Genomic DNA, 12,698 nt, shown 5'->3' with positions numbered 1-12,698 from the left:
ATTGCAGCCCTCCCCAAAGGCCTGAAGAGTCCTTAGTGGGGAATCACAGTGGTGTGAATAGGAAAGGTTACAAAGGATTCTCTTGAAAGATGGAAATCCATCTTAAAAGAAGGTAATGGAAAGACTCCAAGATTGATTGTTAAAGGGGAGGAAGTAGCAAAACATTATATATTATGGGGCCATTACAAAATAAGGGTGGATGTAGTTCTCGGTACACAAAAAATTATTTGAAATAGTATCTACCAGACAGTCAATTGTAGTTGATTATAGGGGATATTTACTTCCTACATTGTCCATTTCTATATAGTGTGAATTTTTACACAGGCTTGTTATATCCATAATAGAATGTAAGCTCAGTGAGGTTAGGGACCTCCTTTTCTCTTATCTGCCATGGTACACAGAGTAGATAATAAATACTTGTTGAATGAGTATTAGCTTTGTGCAGGGAAAATATTAGAAAGAGAGGGGGGAGAAAAAGCTGAGCCTCACTAAGTGCAGTGCAGTGTAGTTCAAGTTGAGTTGCCGTGCAGCTGAGAGAGGCTTTTGAAATTAGAAAAGCTAAATGTTACATCAGACCAGGCCAGGCACCAACATCCAGTGTCCCACTATTTGTTGCTCCTGAGTAGGTTGTTATCAGTCTGATTTCTAAAAAATAGAATAGTTTCCACCCTAAGCCCCTTTCCTTGGTATTTCCTAGGAAGTTTTGAAATTTAGTACTCTGTCAATACTCTTCTTTAAAAGTTTATTTTTTAAATTATTTTTGAGTATTTTATTATTATAGAGAGAAAGAACGGGGTGGGGGGTGTTGGGAGGGCAGAGGGAGAGCGAGAATCTCAAGCAGGCTCCCCACTGAGTGCAAAGCCCCACGTGGGGCTCCATGTCACGACCCTGAGATCATGACCTGAGCCAAAATCAAGAGTCGGGACGCTTAACCGATTGAGCCACCCAGGTACCCAATACTATTTTCTAAGGCTGTGCAGGAGGTTCAAGAATTTCTGGAAGTTACAAGGGACAAAGAGAGGAAACTCCTCCGAGGAACTGCTCTCAGAAAAAAGCCATTTGCTCTGGCAGTGGGTTGGTTGTGCTTCAGGGCCAGGGAATCTAGGCACAATCCACACCTTGGCCACATCTTTTTTAAAGATTTTATTTATTTGACAGAGACACAGCAAGAGAGGGAACACAAGCAGGGGGAGTGGGAGAGGGAGAAGCAGGCTTCCCGCCGAGCAGGGAGCCCGATGCGGGGCTCGATCCCAGGACCCTGGGATCATGACCTGAGCCGAAGGCAGACGCTTAACGACTGAGCCACCCAGGCGCCCCGAAAAAATGTTTTTGATTCATGTTTGGATAGCATTGCCTCTGAGCAGACATGATTTATTTCCATTTCTGCCATGCTTACAATATGTACGGCACCTATAGGTTTTACTTGGTTGGCTCTGTTTATATTAATTCACAATATATTCAGAGTTTATATTAACCATTGCAGTGATTTAAAACTATAATATTCTGAGATATAAATGTGGTAATAGAAGCATGATAATTTTATACTTGAACAGGGCTAGTTTGTGACTTGAAAACGATGTAGCTCTTAAGAAACTAGGCATCAGTGAATTTAAGTCAGCAGTTTACCTAATGTCTTCATATCCAGGTGATCAAAGAAGATAATTATATTGTATGGGTAACTAAATTATGAAATAACACAAATTATTTGGGGCAGGGAGTCCACGTTAGAAACATTTTTATGTTGAGTACTAAGAGTTTATTCTAACAAAACAGGGATTTCTAGTTAGACAATTGGAAAGTTTCCTCTCTAGAATTTAGAAGGAATTACTATAAAACCTTGTGTTAAATTCTGAGTCAGTATCCCTGCTGGCACATAATGAATTGAGATTTCCAGCTAAGGGGATTAGCGGTGGATTCCCTGAAGGGGGAGGTACTCCAAGGAAAAGGAACTATATTCTTTAAATGTTACTCACGCTATCATTTAGAAACTAGCTGTTTGAATCCTTGACAGCCAGTGTGGGCATTCAGTATTTGCAAATCTCTGAGACCTTTTTCCTAGCCAGCCGGGACTCTCAGGACTAGAACAAGTTTTAGTTTCTCTTTTATGGGAAGAATGACAGCTCTTCTGTCTCATAAGGTACATTTCACCTCTCTTGGTAGAGCGTTGTAACAGATCAGAATAATGAACTGGAAAAGACTGTTGCCCTTATGACCCCCCCCCACACCCTCCACCCAAGAGCTGGTGTTACAGACGGACGCCTATAGGAGCGGGGCAGGGCACAGGCACGAGCGGGGCAGGCCAGGGGTGCCATCATTTGCATTCACGTCTGCACCTGGCCCCTGGGAGTCTGGGAGCACATACCCTTCCAGTGGGACGGCCAGGCGTCGCCGTGGGGAATGGCAGGCCTAGTGTTGCTAAATCTTCTGAGATTTTGAAGAGATGCCAAAGATAGATATCTATGTCAAATCTCCCAGTTATAAAGTCGAGGAGGGTCAAACAAAACAGGTTTCTGGGCCAGATTGACTTACCAGTTTGGAACCTCTGCACCTGACCCTTCCTGTTATTCTTGTATCTTGTTCCCTCCCACTTCCTGGCCCCACCAATCAAAATTTGACTCCCAGAGGAAGGACTTTTCTGTTAGGAAATATCTAGTAAATCCCATGAACTAATCTGCCACGTATTAATGGGACCTTTTTGCCTTCTCCTTTCCTTCAGTTTGTGGCATTCCTGGAAAACATGCACCTGTTGACGATGTCCCCCTCACCCCCACCCCAGTCAAAGACCACCCCTATGTAATTGAATGCTCACACCTGACTGTGAGGCTTTCAGAGCACGTAGAAGGAGAAGGGACAGCAAGCCTTGTGGTGAGAAGGGTGATGCGGATCTCTGGTATTCCTCAAACCATGCAGTAGATAGCTGTCTAGCCCTCCAGTGCCTACGACTGGTGACTTCTTCCACACCACGATGTTCCTCTACTGTGTTTTTGGAGCATAAAATACACCAAAATTCAGGACCTGGATGCTGGTTACTCAGACTTCAGAGGCCAGCTGGTTTTGAGTCTGACCTCCCAGCACCATCCCTTATGATGTGTGTATACTGTGAAGCCTGATGTCAGAACAATGTCTGCTCTCCCCTTTCCAGAGGGAGCCAGACCGGGGCAATAAATTGTAGCTCTAGAGTCTAGATTTAGAAAAACTATTGATTTGATAGGAACTGATGAATGGGAAGTAGTTGATGTGGATTCAGGAAGTGAGGCATTCTCTACTCCAGAAGGTTAAATTCCCCCTTTTCTGGAGTGACCTAAAAAGTTTATAAAGTGAAAGAGTTGGACTTTCCCTAAGGCTTTCAGATTATTCTGAAACTGACCTATGACATGGGCAAATCTAAGAGTAACAATGAACATTGAAAAACCATGGAAAGCAGATTAACAGCCTCCTCTTTTATTTTATTTTTTTGAAGTTTTTATTTAAATTCCAGTTAGTTAACATACAGTGTAGTATTAGTTTCAGGTGTACAGTATAGCGATTCAACACATCCATACAAGACCCGGTGCTCATCATGATTAGTGCACTCCTTGATCCCTATCATGTCTTTAACCCATCCCCCCAACCCCCTTCCCTCTGGTAACCATCAATTTCTTCTCTTATAGTTAAGAGTCTGATTCTTGGTTTGCCCCTCTCTCATTCCCCCCACCTTGCTCATTTGTTTTGTTTCTTAAATTCCACATATGAGTGAAATCATATGGTATTTGTCTTTCTCTGACTTATTTTGCTTAGCATCATACTCTCTAGCTCCATCCATGTGGTTGCAGATGGCAAGATTTCATTCTTTTGTGGCTGAGTAATATTCCATTGGGTGTGTGTGTGTATAATAAAATGTTAAAAATAAGTTCTACGTGTTGATTATATCCAGTTTTGAAGATCAAGAAGAGATAGCCACTATCTTAATATATATCCTGTTTCTCTTGCGTACATACATATTCTTTTTACAAATGGAGCTCACACTGTGTATAATGTTTTGTAACTTGCCTTTTCACTGACTATATCATGAGCATTCTCCTGTGTCATCAAATACTCTCCCTTAATGATTTCTTAATGGTTGTGTGTCAGACACGTGAATATACAATTAGCCAGTCTTCTGTTGAATATTTAAGTGTTTCTGATTTCTTTCTTATTAGAAATAATGCTGCAACAGACACACTGTTACGTAAGTCTTTCTGGGTGTCTCCAGTTCCCTGAATGAATGTCAGGGGAGTGGGATGCTGCATCAATAGATACGAACATTTTAAAGACTTTTGATACAAACCATCAAATCTGACCACATCCTGTAAGGACCTTATTAAAAATACTAGTCGTAGCACTCATAGCTTTATTCTTGAAGGGTTTCAAGAAGTCAGTTTCCCTATTTCCCTATATGACCAGTTATGTGAATCCCTCTAGGATTCCTTTTCTTTCATTGCATTCTCGGTGAAAATGAATGTGTTTACCTTTTGTGTTTGACAGATTAGGGAGCAGAGACATAAGGTACTTTGTAATATGGTTTTACTTAGTAATCATCAAGCTGTTGCTTATTTTTTTTTAATTTTTTTTATTGTTATCTTAATCCCCATACATTACATCATTAGTTTTAGATATAGTGTTCCATGATTCATTGTTTGTGCATAACACCCAGTGCTCCATGCAGAACGTGCCCTCCCCAATACCCATCACCAGGCTAACCCATCCTCCCACCCCCCTCCCCTCTAGAACCCTCAGTTTGTTTTTCAGAGTCCATCGTCTCTCATGGTTCTTCTCCCCCTCCGATTTCCCCCCCTTCATTCTTCGCCTCCTGCTACATTCTTCTTCTTCTTTTTTTCTTTCTTAACATATATTGCATTATTTGTTTCAGAGGTACAGATCTGAGATTCAACAGTCTTGCACAATTCACAGCGCTTACCAGAGCACATACCCTCCCCAGTGTCCATCACCCAGTCACCCCATCCCTCCCACCCCACCCCCCACTCCAGCAACCCTCAGTTTGTTTCCTAAGATTAAGGATTCCTCATATCAGTGAGGTCATATGATACATGTCTTTCTCTGATTGACTTATTTCGCTCAGCATAATACCCTCCAGTTCCATCCACGTCGTTTGTTGCTTATTTTTTGATACTTGTGCCTAGTAAGCAAGGGTAGTGACCACAGTGAGACCTGAGGCAGCTTCATTTCACTGTTTCCAGAGATGTGGTCTGTAGAACATGCTGGAGCAGCTTCAAGTTAGTGTAAGCCTTACTGAAGATGAGATGCATTCGGGTTTTTATGTGCATGTCCCATGCTGCCCTTCCTGCCAGTGAGAACGACCTGGAAGGGGGGAGGGGAAGGAGTTGGTGGAGAGGGTAAATACTATTTCTTCTGGGGACAGAGCTTTAATGTATGAGCTCGATGTTCTGCACAGACAGCTGTGTGGCCCTAAACAAGTCTTGTCTCGTATGATTAATGTATACCAGGGGATTTCCTAATGGAATTAGGTCCTTACCAAGATGAAGCAATTGCTCTTCATTCATTCTTTTCATGTACACCTGCCTTCTTGATAAGCAGACGCCCATTTACCCCTGTCTCCTTCAGCCACTATTAAACTAAGAATCTGACGGTCTGCTGTAGGTAGACCTCACCCTGTTCTTAGCACTAGGGAGATGGACAGAGAGTGAGGGTTAGAGACAGTGGCCTGTAAGGATTGGAAGAAACTTCAGAAGTACAGTTCCAGCTTCTAATTTTATAGCACAGTCAGTCCCTGGCTTCAAAGAATGTATAGTAGTTGTAGAAGTAAGATACATACACAGGAAAAGATTAAAAACCAAAACAAATTAAAAAACAGCCTAGGGCAGTGGTTTAGTGCCAAACAAGAAGCACCAACAGTAAGGGCTTTCATATTTCAGAGGGAGAGAGAACTTTGGGCCCTGGAGATCAGTACCTCATGGTGGAGAGTTTGTTTAGTTTTTGTTTTTATTTTTTAACTGGGCCTTGAAGAGTGCAATTTGAAAATTGGAGGCCATTCCTCCCCCACAGGGTGGTATAATTAAAGGCAGAAGATGTCTCGAAACAAGGAGTAGGTAATTTTGGCTGGTGTGACGGGTTTGTTAGAATCATCCATCTTTCAGTCACTTGGCTGTATAATTTGGAGATGATCTCCCAAAGCCCCTTTTCTTCCGAAGCCCCTTTTCTTACAGAGCAAGGAGCGTTGTAAGTTGTATTTTTTCTAAGATTTTATTTATTTGGGCGCCTGGGTGGCTCAGTCGTTAAGCGTCTGCCTTCGGCTCACGTCATGATCCCAGGGTCCTGGGATCGAGCCCCGCATCGGGCTCCCCGCTCCACGGGAAGCCTGCTTCTCCCTCTCCCACTCCCCCTGCTTGTGTTCCCTCTCTCACTGTGTCTCTCTCTGTCAAATAAATAAATAAAATCTTTTAAAAAAAAGATTTTATTTATTTATTTGAGAGAGAGAGAGAGAGGGAGATAACAGAGGGATAGTAAGAGGGAGAAGCGGACTCCCCGCTGAGCAAGGAGCCCAATGTGGAACTCCATCCGAGGACCCTGGGATCATAACCTGAGCTGAAGGCAGACAACGGACTGAGCCACCCAGGCGTCCCAAGTTGTATTTTTTTTTTAATTGAAGTATAGTTGACATTAGTCTCAGGTGTACTACATAGTGATTCAACAATTACATAATTATGAAATGCTCACTGTGATAAGTGTATTGTGATGTTATTGATTATATCCCCTGTGCTATACTTTTTATCCCTGTGACTTATTTATTTTATAACTGGAAGCGTGTACCTCTTAATCCCCTTCACCTATTTCACCCACCTTCTACCCTTTGGCAACCACCAGTTTACGCTCTATATTATGAGTCTGTTTCTCTCTTTTTTGTTGTTTTTTGTTTGTTTGTTCATTTGTTTTTTGTTTTTTTTTTTTAGATTCCACATATAAGTGAAATCATATGGTATTTGTCTTTGTCTGGCTTATTTCACTTAGCATAATACCTTCTAGGTCTATCCATGTTGTCGCGAATGGCAAGATCTCATTCTTTTTTTATGGCTGATCAGTATTCCATTGTGTATATATATACCAACCACATCTTTATCGTTTCATCTGTCGTCAGATAGACATTTAGGTTGCTTCCATATTTTGGCTATTGTAAATAACCCTGCAGTAAACATAGGGTGCATATATCTTTTCAAATTAGTGTTTCGTTTTCTTCAGATGAATACCCAAAGTGGAATTACTAGATCCTACGGTACTTCTGTTGTTAGTTTTTTGAGGAGCCTCCATACTGTTTTCCAGAGTGGCTGCACCAATTTACATTCCCAGCAACAGTGCATGAGGGTTCCCTTTTCTCCACATCCTTGCTGACGCTTGTTATTTCCAGTTCTGTGTTGTCTTGCAGAGCCTATAGCCTCTCGGTCACTAGCTCTTTAGGGTTCAGAGATAACCAGCAGCGCCGAGGCTCCTCATCTTTCTGATGGGTTCATGGGGTCAAACCGGCAGCTCTAGAAATACACACTTAGGTAGTTTTCTGGAGTGGGTATAGAGTGTGACTCATAGAGTATTTGGGGAACCTAGTCATCCCTAGGTGAAGTCCTGGCTGAAAAAAGATCTCCTTCTTTTTTGCAGGACTTAACTTCTTAGGGAAATTTACTGCCCCAAAGCCTTAAAGTTTTCTGAGCTGTCAGTCAAGCCTCATAAAGCCTGAGGCTTTATAAAAACCCTGAAGTTATTGGCAGTACCCATTGGAGATTTGTACACCTTCAATGAAGTCATAGTACTGTGGGCTGTAATTCAAGTAATTCACAGAAGATAAGGATTACAAACATTTAGACACAAATATCTCCCTACCTTTTCAGATACTTCAAAACAATACCCCTTTCAACTAAAAGCTGACAGTTGAATACTGTACTTTGTTTTACTACCAGGTGTATGTACTTCAAGATATTCAGAGATACTTTTGCTACTTAGCCTGCCTGGGAGACTAAGGTTTGAGCTCCATTCTTTTGGTCAGCTAGGAGATTACCCCTTATTAAAATGTAAATCTTTCCTCTTAATATTAAATAATTATCAAACATTCATATGATTACTTACCCTAGTTGAGTGGGATGAGGGAGAAAATGAGATAGAGTTCGGGTTTGGAGCAGGTAAGAGGGATCCTCACCTTGACAGTTAATTGGGCTTTGAAGGCTGTGACGCCCTGAAGAAGGGCTGCTCTGAATGACCCCACCCCCGGGAGTGAGGTAGTCTGCTGGGGGTCAGAGCTTGCTTCACAGGTTACAAGTTGGGTGCTGTCTTTTAAAATTATTAATAAAAGTGGCTAGGAAAGGTGTCTGGACCTAATAGGTAACATTCTGGGTTGCTTAGAGCCTTGGCTTGTCTAATTGGGCACAAGTGGACATGCTGGTTAGGTACACAGACTCTAGCTTTGCCAGGGGCCCTGTCTGGATCCCAAGTGGTAACAGCATTGGGCAGGCTTTGTAAGCGTGAAAACTGGTGCCACAGGAGTTGGGCAAGCAGGAGGTGCATTTACTTCCTGCCTGAGCCTTACCAAGTTTGTTAAGATCTGTCTGGCCCAATTTCTTTTCTTTTCTTTTTTTGGGGATGAGAGTGCAGTTCTTCTGGAGTAAAGTTCCCTTTTATACCTTCATCTTCTTTGTAGGGAAGAGAGTAGGATTTAGCTCTGATAAAAGGGGTCTGAGCTCGTGGATGCATTTTCTTTCCTCCTTCCTTTTGATCCCTATTTACAGAAATCGGTTTTAAGGGTTATAAACTGTTACTTCTGCCTCATTTTCTTCCTGACCACTCGCTGCTGATTCAGATTACAGCTATTGACATTTTAATAAAATCCCATGAATACATTTGAAGATTTTGCATTAACCTCTAACACCATTTAATCAGTACTTCTTGGTGCCTCACACCAATAAATTATATATCTGCATTTTATCTAGGAAGTATTGACCTTCAGCACCAAAGGGTTAAGTATACCATTAAGACAAGCAGTAGTTATTTGTCTAATAAATGTCCCTGGCACTTTGACTGGCTTGATTCAATTCAATTTACTAATTCACATAATTCTTTTTTTTTAAATTTGTGTACATTTTTCTGTTGAGCATATGCAAAAATTGAAATATATCTTAGAAAATAGGATTGTGTAGTGCATCCATACAGTGGAATATTATGCAGCGATTAAATTGTTTATGAAAATTTTCCAGGGGCGCCTGGCTGGCTCAGTTGGTAGAGCATGCGGCTCTTGATCTCAGGGTTGTGAGTTCAAGCCCTGCATTGGGCACGAAGCCTACTTAAGAAAACAAAACAAAAACAAAACAGAACAATTTCTGATGGTGTAGAAAGGTGTGTACGATATGCAAACTGCATATGTGGTACTCTCTCATCAGTATTAAAAAATATTGACATATATGAACAAAGAGAAAGAAGACGCAGGCAGAACAGAAGTAAACCAAATGTGACTAGTGAGTGCTTCTGTCTGAATGAGAGGATTAAGAATTACTGACATTTTCTTTTCTTTTTTTAGAGATTTTATTTATTTTTTTGACAGAGAGAGACACAGCGAGAGCGGGAACACAAGCAGGGGGAGTGGGAGAGGGAGAAGCAGGCTTCCCGCCGAGCAGGGAGCCCGATGCGGGGCTCGATCCCAGGACCCCGGGACCATGACCTGAGCCGAAGGCAGACGCTTAACCATCTGAGCCACCCAGGCGCCCCGAATTACTGACATTTTCATTCTATATTTTTACTTTTCTGTTGTTTCTGTTGTTGTATGCAGTGTTTAACCTGGACTGGGTGTCACTTTTGCAATAAAAAATAGATCTAATAAGGGATTGTAAATCATTTTACCACCTACCTCAGGAAAGATTTAAAATATAGTGAACATGCAAGGTTAAATTAATGCTTTCTCTGAGAGACAATGTATAATTGCCCCTTACACGTTTTTAAAATTCCTGAGAGTTTTCCATTTAGCACTTGAAGTTATCTTGTGTGTCAACATGCAGTGCTCCCCCAGATTGGTGTTTCCTCAACTGGGGATGCTGGTGTTACTCCCCAGCTTGCCGCAGCTGTTTGGGGAACAGTAATTCAGAGTTTCACAAAATTAATGGCAGTTATGAAAATCCTGAAGCATTTTAATTTTACTTCTCTGTCTTGTGAAATTAGGTTATTTTATTTTTAAAATAAGCTTTTTATTGAAGTATAACACACATTCATGAAAGGGCACAAATCTTACGAATTTTCATAACCCTGGTAACCACGTCGTTCTATTTTTGTTGTATTGTCTTTGACAAAATTTCACAATCCTACATAAGAAAGTACATTTTTGTTCAGGGTTCTGCGGTCTCCAGAAGTTACACTCAAGATATTTTGTACTTTTTGTTCTCATAATTGCATTAAGTCTTTGAGTTTTTACATTTTTCAAGGAGCTCTAAAGTTTCATTCAGAATATTGTCATTATTCTTAGTTCAGGGTAGGAAAATTGGCCCTTACAGATTAAAGATGCAAAATAATAACTGCAAAGTTATTGACATCTAGCCTCTGCAGATTTCATTTTTCTTTCATTCCCAACTGTGGCAGTGCTTTGCCCCAGTCGGCTCGTTGTGTGGAACTTGATTCCTGGGCCTCCGCATATGATACAGCTTAGGTTGCTAATCTGAAGAAGCAGATCAGCAGCCAGTGGTGAGTGTGTCAGGCCTAGAAACCCTAGACCGAGCTGGGAGGAACTTTAGAGGTCATTAGCCTACAATGGGGAAACTGAGTCTTGGAAGGTTACATGCCTTGCCCAGGGTCGTGGACTTGGCACCAGAGCTGAATCTAGAATCCTGGTCCTAAACCCCATTATAAACCATGCTAAGCCTCTATTCTCATCTTTAAACTCACCCTTTCTACTAAAAATTCGACCCTCAGACTGTGAAATCAACTTCTCCAGAAAGATAAATAACCTAACACGTTTTTCAGCCAAACTTCTTAACGGGGATGACCTAACAGCATCGACCTGCTTTGGAAAATATCCCTTGGGTTACTTCGGGTGAATGAGGGATGGTGTGGGGATAGTATAAATGCCAGTCTGTAATTGTTTAGAGCAGTTCTGGGAGTGCATTCAACTGGAATAACCCTGGCAATAGGGAAAGTGTGGCGTGATGTCGACTTGTGACCCTTCCCTGGGGAGTGAGCTATGTCAGGAGACATGGCAGTGCTTCTGGAATACGGTCTCTTGTCTGTTCCTGGGCACTGGACAGGGGGACAGGCTACGGTGCCTGGGAAATGACCATCGATGTGTTATGACTTTTTGTTTTTGAGATTTTGTTTCAGTTGACTAAAGGTAGATCAGTAAATAAAGCCTCTCTTTGATTTTCCAAGGGAGGCCAGACAACATATATTTCGTAAGTGTTGTTCACTGTGGTGGGCCCTGGGGACTTAGGGCTTAATAAAACATGTCTGTAAGGACTGAAGTCTATGGGGCTGGCAGTTCCAAGGAGAGGTCACCACTGCCCTCCAGAAATCTCGGTTCTGTTGGTATGCTGGATTCACGACATGCATAGGGTCTCATCAGAGCCTACTGACTTTTGCCTGCTGCCTGTTTATCAGAAAGCATACCTCCTCAGGCCCACCTGCAGCCATCCTTGGCCTGACCTTCAGTGCTGTCCACAGTCCCATCCACAAGACCCATTCTAACCTTTCTCACTCTGTTCCCAGAGGGCACGGCTTCCTCAGAGGCCAGGCTGATTGTTCCGTGCCCAAATATCTATGGCTGTCCTTACTTTTTTGAGCTTTTGAGCATGTTTTCACCTTGTTTAGATTGCCCCCTCCTCCCCTTCTTCTTCAAATCCTGCCCAGCCTTCAAGGCCCAACCTAATTCCCACCTTCTCTTGTCGGGGCTCCCCTGGCACCTCTGCCGCTGTGGGTGACATAGCCACGGCTGTGGGTGACATAGCCACGGCTCAGCCTGCTGGGGAAGAGAATGGGCTCTGGAGCCCGTGTCACCTGGGGCTGGAGCCTTTCCTGAATCTAGACCTCTTCATCTGTAAGAACGGGAGTAACCAATTGTCCTTGGCCCACAGTTGTGCCGACTAAATGAGTTCATACCATTAAAGCCTGTGGAACAAACAGTACGTGGCCTGTAAGTTCTCATTAAGTATTAGTTGTTATTCCTTCTCACATGTATTCAATCCGGTCTTCCTTGTGCTACTGTCTCACCACTTTAAGTCGCCATTTGTGGGCCTCTAGTGAAATTATAAAGCCCTCTCATGAAGAGAGTCTGGATTTTATACTTTCTCTTGACCCTTTTCAGTCCTACCTGCGCATACAATAACTCCCCAAAACATAGCGCTTAAAATGGAGCTGTTACTGTCTTAAAAGAAAATAGATGGAACAGAGGTTAAGGAACTGAAGAGAAAAGATAGGCTTCAGTTCACAGATGGAGTTTTCTTACGATTCTCAGAGCGTGTCATTTGTTCCTATTTGCACTGTTGTTGAGTCGAATGAGCTCTTCTGTCACAGTCACTAGAGGTGTGAACATCGTGTAGCAAGGATGCTAGCAGTTTCCGAGGCTGCCTTAGACACGCTTCTTCTCTGGGCCCGCGGCGGAAGGGAATCTTGAGACGGTAAACTCTGGTGTATCAGGATACCTCAGAGCCAGTGGGGCATGTGCGGGCCGTTGCTAATACATCTCCCTT

The 12,698-nt window shown here is 42.5% G+C and overlaps 1 protein-coding gene across 2 annotated transcripts in view; it reads left to right on the top strand.

The window, feature by feature from the left end:
* MACO1 (macoilin 1) overlaps positions 1-12,698 on the top strand; it is a 58,024-nt gene that overhangs the window by 31,149 nt on the left and 14,177 nt on the right. The gene's annotated exons all lie outside the window — the stretch shown is intronic.

Source organism: Halichoerus grypus, chromosome 5 (genome assembly GCF_964656455.1).
Source record: "Halichoerus grypus chromosome 5, mHalGry1.hap1.1, whole genome shotgun sequence".
NCBI classification, from domain to species: domain Eukaryota; kingdom Metazoa; phylum Chordata; class Mammalia; order Carnivora; family Phocidae; genus Halichoerus; species Halichoerus grypus.
This window is presented reverse-complemented; position numbering and strand designations above follow the sequence as displayed.